The sequence below is a fragment of the Stegostoma tigrinum genome, chromosome 28 (genome assembly GCF_030684315.1).
Source record: "Stegostoma tigrinum isolate sSteTig4 chromosome 28, sSteTig4.hap1, whole genome shotgun sequence".
NCBI classification, from domain to species: domain Eukaryota; kingdom Metazoa; phylum Chordata; class Chondrichthyes; order Orectolobiformes; family Stegostomatidae; genus Stegostoma; species Stegostoma tigrinum.
Window position 1 is genome coordinate 22,376,758 of NC_081381.1, and position 16,240 is coordinate 22,392,997.

Genomic DNA, 16,240 nt, shown 5'->3' on the forward strand with positions numbered 1-16,240 from the left:
AATTATTCCCGCCGATGTGGAGTGAAACATTTTTACAATATATATTTGATGACGGCAGCAAAACCGTTTTTCACTTCCTTGTAGTCGATGTACAATGGTTAAAGCCGTTCGAGAGTTTGTATAATTTTGGCTTTAGTTCGATCCAGAATTACGCAGTATATTTTGTTTAGTTTGCTTCAACCGCAGAGAACATCTGATTAAATAATCATTGCTTATTGATTATTAATTGCCGATTATTTGTTAACGTTTTAAATACGCTGTAATGTCCAAGTCTGAGCAGCGCACTTCAGTTGATTTTTTTTGGCGATATTTGATCTTCCGTTCACAAATTATAGTTTAAAATCTTAATACATTAAACTGCAAATCTTCCCCCGAAATATATTGAGGCCGTTTCCTGTGAATTTAGAAATGTGGTGCTCTGAATCTAGACTACGTCAATACAGTGTGATTATTGATGTTAAGCATTTTGCGAGGATATGTATCAGAAGTACATCAAGATCAATCATTGTTGCAAAAATAACTAAATTTCAGAAGATACTAGAGAACAATTTCATTCCTTTTTAATGTCAAGAGTAGGTGAATCCTATTAGAATGTCATATGTATATTTTTAAAAGGTTATCTAGTCTAAGCAAGCTCATGATTCCAATTATTGTGCATTATATAGGACATTGTTTTTCTTGTTTCTTTTCCATAAGAATAAGTTTACCTTGCATAACAGGGATGATTAATACATGGTATGGAAGCAATAAGCGAATGAAAGCAATAAGGCAGTGACAAATGAAATATATACTATTGCTAAATATGAAACGTTATTGCAATTAATCCACATCTCCAGTTAATATCTTTCTCCAATAATTGCAGTCTGAGTGTTCATGCTTTTTTAAAATGCAGCTAATTTCATTAAAAAGTATCTGCGTTGCCCTTTTTTGCAAATACTTTAGCACAATGCATGTTAGGATCAAAATTATAATGGCGAATCTTGCCTCATTGCTTCTCCAATAGTAGAAAATGAGTTTGCAAGTTCATTTTTCATGAAGATCATTTCCCTTTGAAGTTAAAATCCCTTAAAGGAGATGTCAACTGTCACAGCCATGAATTGGTTTACTTTCTTTCCACTTAATGCTGCTGTAAACTTTCGCTTTGTAGTTTTAAATTTGCACTTGGAAATATTGGCAGAAATAGGATTTTTTGCATGTTCCTGACAGTTGGTACTTGTTGGGTGCATATGTTTATGAGCAGGAAAGTTAGCTTGTGAGTAAGAAGGAAATAATTATTAAAAATCAAAGTGACGGCAAATGCTGGAAAATAATTAATTTACAGTACAGTATCTTTCACAATTCTATGCCTCATAGCACATTTACAGCCAATTAAGTGCTATTACTATTGCAATGTAGGGCAAGACTGCAGCTGGAATGTACACAGCAGTGCCCACAAAAAAACAATATGATAAATGACCAGATTAGTTATTCTGATGATGTTAAATTATGCTGAGTACCGTTTGACCTATTCCTGTTTTGCTTTCTAGAATCATTCAAAAATACTTACATTGCAAATCCAACTGGCCTTTGGATCATTCCAAGCTTGGCTCCTCACTACTTCATCCATTCTATTTGTTAATTGTTCTTTCTATGATGAAAAACTTCCTAAATCAATCATAAGTTTGCCTTTTTCTGAATTAAATTGGTAGTCTCTTAACCTATAATACATTTAATTCTTATGCAAAATATCAAATACTGTATATGGTAGAAATGTGAAACAAAAAAGAAAATGAAGAAAATATTTAGCGTGTCAGGCAGCACTAGTAGAGAATTAACATTTCAAGGCAGTGACCTTTTGAATAGAAAATGGTAAAAGTTTAGAAATGTAACGGGCCTTAAGCACATGCAGAAGTAAAGGGAGAGGGGAGGAACAAAAAAGGATTTTGATCAGGTGGAAGGCAGAAAATATTGAATAACTAAAGTAGCGCTTGAAGGCAAAAGGAGATGGCTTTGGGTCCAGTAGTAAAACAAAATGTAAGCCGAGAGGAGACATATGTGAGGAAAATCAAAATCATTGCTAATAGCTGACATCAAAACAAAAAGTGGGGCCAGGAGTCATTACCTAAAATGTTGAGCTCAGTGTTGAGTCTGGAGGCTATAAATCTGACAGAAAGACATTATTTCTCAGGCTTACATTAAGCTCCATTGTAAAGTGTCTGAGACAAACACTGAAAAATCAGAGTGGGACTGGGCAGAAAATTACAATGATGGGTGACTGGAAGTTGGAGTTGACGTTTGTGGATTAGCAAAGGTGTTTGACAAAGTGGTCACCTGTTCTGCACTTGTTCTTCTCAGCTTATAGGAGTACACATCATGAGGAGTATGCTAAATAAAGAAAGTACAAAGTAAATTGCTGTTTTACGTCAAAGGATAATGGTAAAGGAGGTAAAAAGGCAGGAATTGCAATTTCCATGCTGACATTGAGAAATAATAGAATATTTTGAGGAATGGCTCAGGGTGTTGCAGGGAGTGTGTTCTTTTTCTAATGCTCAGTGAGGAGCAAAGAGAAAGGTGTGTTTGGTGATGACAACTTATTGGAAATGCCAGAAATGGCAGACGATAATCTCCGAGGACTGCTGAGTTGGATGAGGTACTGTAGTAGGGAATTTATAGTTGAGGAAAGCACAAGACAAATTGGAAACACTGGTATTGAAAATGGCATCAGTAGAAGAGATGAGACAGAAAGATCCCAAGAATGAAACAACGTTTTTACAAGAATGAGGTTGGAGGAAGTGTAGTCAGGGTAGCCATGGGATTCGATAAACTTGCTCAATGTAGTGATCAATTGTCCATCCACAGAAATGCATGAGAGAAATCAGAAAGGGAAAGGATGAGTTGAAGATGGACTATATTAAGATGAGGAAATATTGGAAATTGAAATCAAAGTTGATTAAATGTTTCACTTAGCGGTGAGAACCAGAAATAGCACCGAAATACTGAAAAAGTGGCGAAATAGTGGAAATGATTTAGATCGGGACAAAGAATGTTTCACTTGTCCCAGAAAAAGGCAAGCATCGCATAGCATATGGGTTCCCATAGCAACAGCTTTTATTTGTGCGAACTGAGTGGATTCAAAGCAGGAATTGTTCAATTTTCAGCCTGTGGGAGGAGGATGGTGGTGGATGGGAATAGTTTAGGGTCTCTGTTCAAAACAACTGAAAATAATTCAAGGTGACCTGGTTGAGAATGGTGTTGTATTGAGATTGAATATTGGAGAAAAGGAGAGGGCAAGGCATTTGGAAACTGAGAAAATGGCAGGGGAGTTGGAAGAGTTGTGAATATAGGTGAGAGGAGACTGAACGAGAGGGGGCAAGAATAGAATCATGCTGAGATGCAATCAGCTCTTTAGGGCAAGATTAGGTTGAAAGAATGGGCAATCCTGTTTGTGGAGCTTGGGACAAAGTGAAAGGATTAGGGGCGTATAATTGACAGCTATGGAGGGAAAATCTGCAACAAAGATAAAACATCAGGGACAGTCCTGGAAGCAATGTTTGGTGGTGAGTCATGTTCCCATGGAGGTAGGAAGAGGTGACAGAGAGTTTGATTTCATCTTCCACTAGTTAAAGTTAGCTCACTAAACTGCAAGAGATCTACCTTGTTAGTGGGTTTAATAGCATTGTTAGGTTTGGACTTAAGAGAATTGAATGGTGCAAATTCAGAGAGAGACAGTTTAGAAAGAGTAAGGGAAGCAGAAAGATTGAGATAGCCAATGACTCTTCAAATCAAAGGATCCGGAAGTAAAGCCCAAACAGATGTATCTAGGTTGACAGAAGAATTTTGAAGCCATAAGAAGGGTCTGATGCAGTGGAAAGGTGGAAGTCACCTGGCAGAAGTGGTCATGACATTGAAGTTGATGGTAGAGTGTTGGTGCCCCTTTGAGCTCACATTCATTAAGTTGGAGAGAGCCAAGGGAATGAACCTGTGGTCTACTCAAGACTGGTTCTTGAGGGTCAGAGAGGGGTTTGTGAATGTACACCATGGTGTGAGATTTGAAGAAAAATATGGTTGCAGGCAGAGAAGGAGCCAAAAGTGCATTGGTATTCAAGAGTTGTCACAGCTTGAGATCCTTAAAACCTGAAAGGAAGAAATAAAGGTTTGCTAACATTCAAATGAGGCAAAGAATGAGTTGAATTGAGGACCAGGTAGTTTGAATAAGTGGAAAGGTGGAAAGTGTATATGCAGTGATGCAAGACATTGATAGTGGATCTTAGGGTAGAATGAGAACAGTAGTGCAAGGACTAATGAACATCTTGGAAATAGTTATTCACGGGGCAACTTATTTTTAATCCACATGAAATACGGCTGAGCTGGAAATAATAGCTGAGCAAAGAGATATGAATCTGAAAGCAGTTTTTGGTAGATCGCTGACAACACAAGGAAGGAAAGATGAGCAATGTAAAAGCGATACACAAAACTTTTGTATGAGATAAGAGCTGAGGGAAAGGTCAACATAAGAACAAAAGAAATAGGAGCAGGAGTAGGCCATCCAGCCCGTCGAGCTTGCTCCGCCATTCATTAAGATCATACAGTTCTACAGGTTGATTCACAAAACCACAGCAGCTCTATCTTGTTAGTGGGTTTAATGGCATTGTTAGGGTTGGATGTGGTAGGATAGAATGATGCAAGATCAGAGGGAGTTGAGAGTTTTGAAGAAAAAAACATGGTTGCAGGGAAAGAAGGAACCAGAGGTGCATTAGACTCAAAAATTATAGCTTGTGATCCTTAAAAGCTGAAAGGAAGAAATAAAGATTTTGCTAAATTTCAAATGAGGTAGATGATAAGTGGATAACCGTAGCTGTTTTCTTCTGAGTTAGGTTACCAGTCTTCTTTTGGTATTCCTGAAGTGGAAGGCTTTTAGTTTTTTCCCTTCTCTCCCAAATATGATGGTTTATGATGGGACCAGCAGTTCTCCAGTGCATAAAACAAATGGTCATTTTCATATTTGTCTTTTATAGTATAAGCCATAACTTTATAATAGCAGCTTTACCTCTAAGAGCCAAAAACTTCACCAAGTAATCTAGACAGTCACTACAATGTATTACTAATGAGGTGCCTGAGTGTCAGAAGTGCTGTATTTTGAGTCAGAGATAATAGGAACTGCAGATGCTGGAGAATCCGAGATAACAAGGTGTGGAGCTGGATGAACACAGCAGACCAAGCAGCATCTTAGGAGCAGGAAAGCTGATGTTTCGGGTCTAGACCCTGCATCAGAAATGGGGGAGGGGCAGAGGGTTCTGAAATAAATAGGGAAAGGGGGGAGGCGGATCAAAGATGGATAGAGGAGAAGATAGGTGGACAGGAGACAGGCAAGATAAAGAGGCGAGGATGGATCCAGTAAAGATGAGTGTAGGTGGGGAGGTAGGGAGGGGATAAGTCAGTCTGGGGAGGACGGACAGGTCAAGGGGGCGGGATGAGATTACTAGGAAGGAAATAGGGGTGCAGCTTGAGGTGGGAGGAGGGGATAGGTGAGAGGAAGAACAGGTTAGGGAGGTGGGCACAAGCTGCGCTGGTTTGGGGATGCAGTGGGGGGAGGGGAGATTTTGAAGCTTTGAGACAGACAATTTAAAGAGTTGGGGAGGTAGGGAGGAGATATGTCAGTCCACCCCACCTCCCCACCTACACCCTGGACTGACCTATCTCCTCCCTACCTCCCCACCTACACTCACGTTTACTGGCTCCATCCCCACCTCTTTAATTTGTCTGTCTCCTCTCCACCTATCTTCTCCTCTATCCACCTTCGATCTGCCTCCCCTTCTCTCCCTATTTATTTCAGAAACCTCTCCCCCTCCCCAGTTTCTGAAGAAGGGTCTAGGCCCAAAACCTTTCCTGCTCCTAAGATGCTGCTTGGCCTGCTGTATTTTGAGTCAGATGTTTAACCCAAGCTACGTAGAGTCATAGACTCAGAGAATTGTATAGGACGGAAACTGACCTTTCAGCTCATCTCATCCATGCCAACCAAGTTTCCCAAATGATACTAGTCCCGCTTGCCTACATATGGCCCATATCCCTGTAAATTTTTGTACTCATGTACCTGACCAAATATCTTTAAAATGTTGTGACTGTACCTGCAACTTCCACTTCCTTGGAAGTTTATTCGACATACAAACTAATCTCAATATGAAAATGTTGCCCTTCAGTCCCTTTTAAGTGTTTCTCCTCTCACCTTAGAAATATGCTGTCTAATTTTGAATTCCCCTACTCTAGGGAAAATACCTTTGCTATTCACCTTATCTGTGCGTTTAATGATGTTATAAATCTCTACAAGGTCAGCCTCAATCTCCTATATTCCATCTGTACCCTCAGCCGAAGTTAAAAGATCCTATTGCACTATTCAAAAAAGAACAGGAAATTTCTGGTGCCCTGAATGGCTATCATTTACCCACCCTGGTGGCAGCCAGCAGTACCAGATAGCTTGAATACTCACTCATCTCACTGATCTGTAAGTGTGATCTTGCTGTATATTTTTGTCTCACTGCATGCCTACATTACAATAGTAAAGGACATACTGTCCCTGGAGCGTGTCCAGCGGAGATTCACACGGATGATCCCTGGAATGGTAGGTTTAACGTACAATGAACAGCTAAGGATCCTTGGATTGTATTCATTAGAGTTTAGAAGGTTGAGGGAAGATTTAATAGAAACTTACAAGATAATGTATGGCTCAGAAAAGGTGGACGCAGGGAAGTTGTTTCCGTTAGACAGGGAGAGTAGGACCCGTGGGCACAGCCTTAGGATTAGAGGGGGTAAATTTAAAACGGAAATGAGGAGACATTTCTTCAGCCAGAGAGTGGTGGGCGTGTGGAATTCATTGCCACGGAGTGCACTGGAGGCCGGGTGTTACATGCCTTCAAGGCAGAGATCAATAAATTCTTGATCTCAGAAGGAATCAAGGGCTACGGGGAGAGAGCAGGGAAGTGGAGTTAAAGTGCCCATCAGCCATAATTTAAATGGCAGAGTGGACTTGATGGACCGAATGGCCTTACTTCCACTCCAATGTCTTATGGTCTTATGATCACATTCAGGATTAGCTCAGGGATGTCTAATTTGTCCACTAGTGTCTTCACTCTGTACCTTTTTCAGGGAGCATGAAATTGTTTATTTACAATAACACCCAACTTTTTAAAGTTACTTTTTTGTTTGCTTTCCAGGAGCTCCTTATACCAATGCTATTGCTAACCCAGAGGAAAATTGAAAATGTGCCTGCAGGAAAGTGTTGAATGCAGGAGAGCTGACAAGAGCCCATGTCACATACTTTAGTGAAAATTCACCAAATTAAATGGTTCTCAAGCATAAGCCCTTGAGATGTTCTTAAGTGGATAGAGATGGACCTTCCTGAGGCTTGAGGAATCCTGGAATGGAAATATGCCCATGCCCCAGCCCCATCCCAGAAGTACTGGCCAATCAGAGGTCAGCAGCAATAAATTGCAGCAGGTGTCACCAGTGGAGCAGTCATAGTTGCTGTAAATGCACCCACAAGGTGCCTAGAATCATTGAGGGATCCAGACTAACTGAAGACTGGATGGGAATCACAAGGGAGAGCAAGAACAGGGTTAACTTCAGAGGATCCTCCTTTTCTGATGCTGGGTCCATGATTGACACAGAATATAGTTGAACAAGATGATCCCACCTTCACCCCCTAATGACCTGTTTCCCAAATACACTGACTTCCTTCTCCCGTGCTGTTTAAATACCAGTGGCACAGGGTGAGGCCCTTTAGTAGAATTTAATTGCCTTCTTAATGGCCTCAATTGGCACTAGGTGGAATGATCATGCAGTAGCTAAGGCACCCAGATTTACTTGGGGGGAAAAGTTTGTAAGTGACTCCCCTCATGCTCCTCCCCACCCAGCCCTCTCTTGACCAATGAAATGTCCCATTTTCAAATTCACCTCTGGGAGAACTTTAAATTCTGTCTCCGCATACAGCAGATCATATAAGAAGAATGCAGCAACGTTCTGGTTCTATAGACCGACACATCAGTCCGTCAGTGAGAATGGCAGAGTTTAGAATGGTGAGTGCCTAAATTAGGGATGGAAAGACGCTTACAGGTATCTAAAGTTGTTTCTGAGAACTCTTCATGGAAACAATGGCAGCAATATACATATATTGATGCCTTTAATGTCAGTAAATATCAAAAGTGCATTGTGGAAAAATTATCATGTCAAAGTTGACATGCATAAATTTAGAATAATATGTTTGGGTTGACAGGTGGCAAGTAACATTTGTGCCTACACATTGCAGGCAATGACCATCTCCACAAAGAAGAAATTCAATTATGCCTCTTGACTTTTGATTGCAATACCATCACTGAATATCCCACTGACAGCATCTTGGGGTTAGCATTGACCAGAAACTGAACTGAACTTGCAATATAAGTACAGTAGCTACAAGAGGCCTTGATGGGCTACATCTTAGAGTTCTGAGGGAGGTGGCTGAGGAAATAGCAGAGGCTTTGGTTGTGATCTTTCAAAAGTCACTGGCATCAGGGAAAGCCCCAGATGATTGGAAAATTGCTGTTTAACCCCCTTGTTTAAGAAAGGATCAAGGCGAAAGATGGAAAATTATAGGCCGATTAGCCTAACCTCGGTAGTTGGCAAAATTCTAGAATCCACTGTCAAGGATGAGATTTCTAAATTCCTGGAAGTGCAGGGTCAGATTAGAACAAGTCAGCATGGATTTAGAAAGGGGAGGTCGTGCCTGACAAACCTGTTAGAATTCTTTGAAGAGGTAACAAGTATGTTAGACCAGGGAAACCCAGTAGTTGTTATCTATCTAGACTTCCAAAAGGCCTTTGATACAGTGCCTCACGGGAGGCTGCTAAGCAAGGTGAGGGCCAATGGTGTTCAAGGTGAGCTACTGGCTTGGATTGAGGATTGGCTGTCTGACAGAGGCAGAGAGTTGGGATAAAAGGCTCTTTTTCAGAATGGCAACCGGTGACGAGTGGTGTCCCGCAGGGTTCAGTGTTGGGGCTGCAGCTGTTCACCTTTATATATTAATGATCTGGATGAAGGGACTGGGGGCATTCTGGCAAAGTTTGCAGATGATACAAAGATAGGTGGACAGGCAGGTAGTACTGAGGAGGTGGGGAAGCTGCAGAAAGATTTAGACAGTTTAGGAGAGTAGTCCAGGAAATGGCTGAAATTCAATGTGAGTGAATATGAGGTTTTGCACTTTGGAGAAAAGAATACAGGCATGGACTATTTTCTAAAATGGTGAGAAAATTCATAAAGCAGAAGTACAAAGGGATCTGGGAGTGTTGGCCCAAGATTCTCTAAAAGTTAACTTGCAGGTAGAGTCTGTGATTAAGGAAGCGAATGTACTGTTGTCGTTTATCTCAAGAGGGTTGGAATATAAAAGCAGTGATGTGCTTCTGAGACTTTATAAAGCTCTAGTTAGGCCCCATTTAGAATACTGTGTCCCATTTGGGCCCCACACCTCAGGAAGGACATACTAGCCTTGGAGCGTGTCCAGCAGAAAGAGGGGAGATCTAATAGAAACTTACAAGATAATATATGGCTTAGAAGGGGTGGACGCTGGGAAGTTATTTCCGTGAGGCGGGGAGACTAGGACCCCTGGACACAGCCTTAAAATTAGAGGGGGTAAATTTAAAACGGAAATGAGATGACATTTCTTCAGCCAGAGAGTGGTGGGCTTGTGGAATTCATTGCCACGGAGTGCAGTGGAGGCCTGGATGTTAGAGGCCTTCAAGGCAGAGATTGACAAATTCATGATCTCGGAAGGAATCAAGGGCCACGGGGAAAGTGCAGGGAAGTGGAGTTGAAATGCCCGTCAGCCATGATTTAAATCGCGGAGTGGACTTGATGGGCCGAATGGCCTTAATTCCACTCATGTCTTATGGTCTAAGAGCAGGCCAAAGGGGTAGGAATCTTGTAACTCGTAACACAGCCGCTTAGTTCATAAAGTCTGTCCACTACATACAAGGCATAAGTTAAGAATGTGATAGAATACACCCAACTTTCCTGGATGAGTACAGCTCCAACAACACTCAACATCCAGGAGAAAGCAACCCACTTGATTGGCATGAAATCCACAAACATTTACTCCCTCCATCACCAATGCCCAGTAGCAGCAGTGTGAATGATGTACAAGATATACAAGAAATTAATTAAGCTCCTGAGACAGTGCCTTCTACCTCGAAGGGCAAAGGTAGCAAACACATAGCAACAGCAACACCAGCAAGTTCCATTCCAAGTGCACACCATCCTGACTTTCTAAATATATTTCTGTTCTTCAGCTTTGCTGTGTCGAAATCTTTGAACTCCCTTTGTAAAGACGTTGTGAGTCTTTCTGCAGCAGTTCAAGAAGACAACTCATCACCACTTTCTCAAGGGTAACTAGGGATTAGCAATAAATGTTAGCCCAGCCAGTGACACCCACACCTCATGAATGAATAAAAAGGAAAGCCAGGTTTCTGATCTCAATTGTGCCTTCCTTTTAAACAAGAATTAACTGCTTACTTCCACAGAAGTAAAGTTATATCAATAGCTATCTGAGGCTGATCTGGCAAACTTTCCAGCAGTGGGTGAGCACAGCAGTAGACCAACATAATCTGCAGTGTCTTCATCCTGCACTAAGCCCGGTGCCTGCATTTTTAAGCAGCTATGTTAATAGATATTAGGAGAAACAACTATCTAATGAATCCAGAGCTGCTGACAGGCTCCATCCCCACCCCTTTAACTTGTCTGTCTCCTCTCCACCTATCTTCTCCTCTATCCATCTTTGATACACTACCCCCTCTCTCCCTATTTATTTCAGAACCCTCTCCCCCTCCCCCTTTTCTGATGAAGGGTCGAGGCCCGAAACATCAGCTTTTGTGCTTCTAAGATGCTGCTTGGCCTGCTGTGTTCATCCACCTCCACACTTTGTTATCCCTCGACTGACCCCACTGCTGTTTTTCAATTGTCTATATCACCTTCAACAAAAATATGGCAGACCCATTGGAAAAAGCCTATGGAAAATGTCAATGGACAAGCTGGATGTGCATAATGATACCTCTGTGAGAAATAGTTCCTGACTTATGTTTGCTACTTGATTAATGATTAATTGACAAGTGGATGCAAAAGTGAAGAAATGTTTTTGTACTCTGATTTTAATTAATTGTGTCCTTAGTTTATAGCTAGATACGAGAGCAAAGGTATTGACTCACTTGGTGACATTACTCTAATAGATGGCATCATTTGCTTTTTTGGAAATTTGGCTTCAGGCCCATATAAGGCCATATTTCTTTGCACTTCTGGAGCAAGACCTCTATAGCATCAAGGAAACAATTTTACCCTTTTATCTATGATGTGCCATGGAAATCAATTAATCTACTTTTGCTAACATGACATCCCTTAATTAAAAGGGTTTATCCCTTTGAGAACTGCTGCCTTGCTGGATGTGTGCTAAAAGCCAAGTTCTATGGGAGAGCTTTTTATATGCCAATAGCATTGGGAGGGGGGATTCCTAATGGAAACTGGTTTATAAGTATGCTCTGCCAGTTGCCAGCATACATGCACCTATGTGAGTCAGATTTTATTTCAGCATTTACAGAATATCATGGCTGTAAAATTTACTGTTAGCTTTGATCTGATGGTATAGATAATGATTGATGTGGATATGTTGTTTAAAGATGAATCCAGCATCCAAACCCTTCTGCCCAGAACATTTGCAGGGCAAAACAGTGAGTCAGATATGTAAATTCAAATAGAATGGGATGGCCTAGATAAATGAACTGGGTTGCCATTGTTCTTATATAGCTTGCAAGCTATAATTTGGCATTACAAGGGGCAGTTATCTAAAGTGGAGGCATTGCTGATTCTGTGCACATCATTTATTCAGCCACAGATTTGGGGACACTATGTCAGTAGAAGCAAAATCCACTGTAACTTATTAGTCATTATTAATTATGCATCTGGGTTCTTCAGTGACCTTCTTGTGGGATCGCACTGTCGGAGAGCCAAAGCACTTGCAACTCTTAGGATCTCGAAGCAATTGCATAGCTGTCACCATATTAAAAGCCTAGCTGCACACTACCTCAGAAACTTTTTTTTTCCACATTGCCATGATTGTCTTGAATGCAGAGGTTCAGTGTCCTGAAAGGAAGCTAGCTCTTTGGTTTTCTGACAGGGACCTGGTCCTGCTGAATGGGTGCTGAAGAAGATGGCAGTAATTTATCCTGTTGACCAACAAAGGAGGCCCTGTTGCCAGAACCATCAAGTATGGATACAGGTAGAGGCCAGATTCAATGTTGCGTCCCTGGTAAAATGCAATGCAGAATAATGGCTAATGATTTATGCTATGTGAGAAAAAGTGCCCCACTTTCTCTGAATTACCTCACACTCTCTGACAGTCACTTGATGCACCCACTGTCTGTAGATCTCATCAAGACACTACTTGGACAACTAATTCCCTATCTTCTCTTATGCAGGCATTAGAAACATCTTAGTGCACCTCTGCCATGCAGAGACCAGTGCTGGAGACTCACAGTGCTCCTCCACCTCTGAAACTTCAGAAGATACACCATTAAGGCTCCACCAACTTGTAGACTTATACCTCTCTCGGTTCTCTACTTAGCTAATCTTGGGAGTACAATCTGGTGAACACTTCAAAGATGCATCTGTTAAGTAGGTTGAGGAAGAAACAGCCAGGCTTCTGGCACACCAAAAACAGCCTGAGACCAGGCACCAGATCCATCCCCAGGCAGAAGATGATCCCAACGTCTTGGCTACTGATAACTTTGCCAAGATGCAAAATATAGCATAATGTTTGTTCTAAGCAGTCAGTAAGCTTAATTGAAGATTGGAGTGTCTTCCAGCACTAACAATACCTTACAAAAAAAAACCAAAGAACTGGATTCTGGATATCAGAAACAAAACAAATTGCTGGAAAAACAGGCAGCATCTGTGGAGAGAAAGAGCTAACATTTTGGGCCCGGTGACTCTTCCTCAGAGCTGTCTCCCATAGTTGCTCAGCATCAGTGGCAAGGCCAGTCAGAGATAAGGAGCTGCAATTAACTTCAGGTTGCCATTCTTCTCAGGGAGACAGGGTGATGCCAGTAAACACCCATATGGAGATGAAGGCACAAACAATATTCCTAGAAACTTAGACAATAAAATGTGAGGCTGGATGAACACAGCAGGCCCAGCAGCATCTCAGGAGCACAAAAGCTGACGTTTTGGGCCTAGACCCTTCCTAGAAACTTCCTGTCAGGACACTTCAGAGGTGACTAGACCTTCAACTCCCTCTGCCTGTGATGCCAAAGACTGCAGGAATTCCAATGAAGAGAGTGACCGTTTGATCTCGTCAGGACATTCTCTTTGGGCCTGACTCATCTAGGCCCAAATGCTGCCGGGGATGACCACCTACATTCTCCAGGCCAAGTACAGAACAGACAACCTCCACCCCAGTTGCGGAAGTCAGAACTTCACTTAGATTTCAAGGAAGGGAAAATATTTTTAAAAAAGACTTAACAGAGGACACATAGGCGGCATGGGTGACACATCATTGTAAATTTCCTCCTTTTTAATAATTTGTCCACATGCACTGTTAAAACGATGACCCACATACAAAGCCATGCTGACTATCCCTAATCATTCTTTGTCCTCCAAATAAATCCTATTTCTCAGAATCCCCTCCAATAACTTACCGCAACTGACATCAGACTCAGCAGTCTATAGCTTTTCCTTGCAGCCTTTCTTAACAATGGCACAATATCAACCGCCCTCCAGTCTTCCGACAACACATGCGTGGATGTTGATGATACACATATCTCTACAAGGGGCCCACAATCTCTTTCCTAGCTTCCCACCATATTCTGGGATATAGCTGATCAGGTCCCGGGGATTTATCTAACTTTGTGTGTTTTAAGACCTCCAGCACCTCCTGTTCTATAATGTGTACTCTCATTTCAAGACTGCAAGTAAAGGGACACCTAACACATGGGAGACTTTCAAAAATAAGATAATAATAGTTTAATGACAGTATGTTCCGTGTGTGAAGGACAAGGCTGGTTGATGCAGGGAACACTGCATGACTAGAGATATTGAGGTTCTGATCAAGGGGGAAAAAAAGGAGGCATATGTCAGGTATAGACAGCTGCATCAGATGAATCCCTGGAGGAGTATAGGCAGAGTAGGAGTACACTTAAAGGGAAATCAGGACATCAAAAAGGAGACATGAGATTGCTTTGGCAAAAAAGGTTAAGGAGAATCCTGAGAGATTCTATGAATACCATTAAGGGCAAAAGAGTAACTAGGGAGAGAATAGGGCCTTTAAAGACAATGAGGCTGTCTATGTGTGGAACTATAAGAGATGGGTGAGACACTGAACAAATATTTCACCTCAGTACTTACTGTAGAGAAAGATATAGAAGCTAACGCTGGGAGTGTTGAGAGAGGGTCCGAGGGATGCAGGTTCATAGTTCCTTGAAAGTGGCATTACAGATAAACAGGATGGTGAAGAAAAGATTTGACATGCTCGTCTTCATTGATCAGAGCATTGAGTGTAGGAATTGGGATGTCATGTTGCGGTTGTACAAGACGTTGGTGAGGCCACTTTTAGAATACTGTGCACAATTCTGGTTGCCTTGTTATAGGAAGCATGTTGTTAAACTAGAAAGAGTACAGAAAAAAAATGCAAGGATATTGCTGGGACTGGAGAGTTTGATTAATAAAGAGAGGCTGGATAGACATGGACTTACCAGGAATGTCGAGTGATATTATAGAGGTTTATGAAATCATAAGTGTCATAGATAAAGTGAATAGCTAAAGTCTTCTTCCAAGGTAAGGGGAGTCCAAAACTAGAGGGCATAGATTTAAGGTGAGAGAAGCAATATTTAAAAGGGACCTGAGAACAACTTTTTCATCCAGAGGAAGGTGCTTGTATGGAAATAGCTGCAAGAGGAAGTGGCCAAGGTGGGTGTGATCACAACATTTAAAAGACATTTGGACAGGTACATGAATAGGAAAGGTTCAGAGGGGTATGGGCCTAAATACTTGGTTGGCATGGACGAGAGAGAGAGGGGTCTGTTTCCATGCCATATGACTCTAGTAGGTCTTTGCTAGTTTCTTTTTTGCTTCAGGTCTGGTTAAGTCACGCTCATTGTGAGAGATGGGCAGCCTGTTTAGACATCCCAAGGATAGTAGAATTTGTAATGTTGAAGTATATTGCTCATCTCTTGCAAGCAACTGACTCTTTAACTGCATATGATGTAAGATCCTTGAACTATAATGCTAATGCCTGCAGCCAAGAAGTTGCTAATGACTGCGGCTGTAGTGTTGCACTTTACTATGGACAACAGTGACACAAAAGCAGAGTGACGGGATTCTGCTCAGTCTGACCTCCACACTTCTACATTTATATCCAGTGAAAATATAGAATAGCTCGATTTTTTTTTCCCAGACATCTTTCGAGGAAAAGGTTTTTTTATATGTTCAAGGGATAAGGACTCCACTAGCTAGGTCAGCATTTGCTGCCTATCCCTAATTGCCCAGAGGGCAGTTAGGAGTCAACTACATTGTTGTGGGATTGAAGTCACATGTAGGCCTGACCAGGTAAGGATGGCACTTCCCTTCTCTAAAGGACATTGGTGAAACAGGCAAGGTTTTTCCAACAGTTGGCAATGGATTCATGGTCATCATTGGACTCTTAATTCCAGATTAAATTTATTCTATCTGAGAATTTTATAAGGAGTGCATTGCCATTCAGAAGGGGGAGACGTACAATGGGCAGTTCACACGTTTACTCTCCCTCACAGAGGACTAGTTCACTGAGAAAAGGTACACAAAGTGCTACATCTCTCAAGTTATAAGCTGTAGTACAGGATGCATAATCTACCTGCACGCTGAAATGTTGGAGGCTGACTGATGATGGAAAGATCAAAAGGAGATGCCTCAACGGTTCCTCTCCACCTGCTGCTTATCATGAGGGACTTCACTGCACAACACTCCGATATGTTTATAAAAAACACAGGACTGCAGGTACTGGAAATTGGAAACAAAACAAATTACTTGAGAAACAAAACAGGCCTGGCAGTATCTGTGGAGTGAAAGCAGAGTTCGTATTTTGAGTCAAGTGACCCTTCTTCAGAGCTTTGCTTTCTCTCCACAGATGCTACCAGACCTGATGAGTTTCTCCTGCAATTTCTGTTTTTGACTCATATATATTGGCTGAAACCTTAAGAGCTACCTAAGCACCATGTGA

At 41.6% G+C, this 16,240-nt stretch overlaps 1 protein-coding gene across 3 annotated transcripts in view; it reads left to right on the forward strand.

Moving 5' to 3' along the window:
• Nucleotides 1-16,240, forward strand: part of tp73 (tumor protein p73) — a 240,321-nt gene that overhangs the window by 386 nt on the left and 223,695 nt on the right. The gene's annotated exons all lie outside the window — the stretch shown is intronic.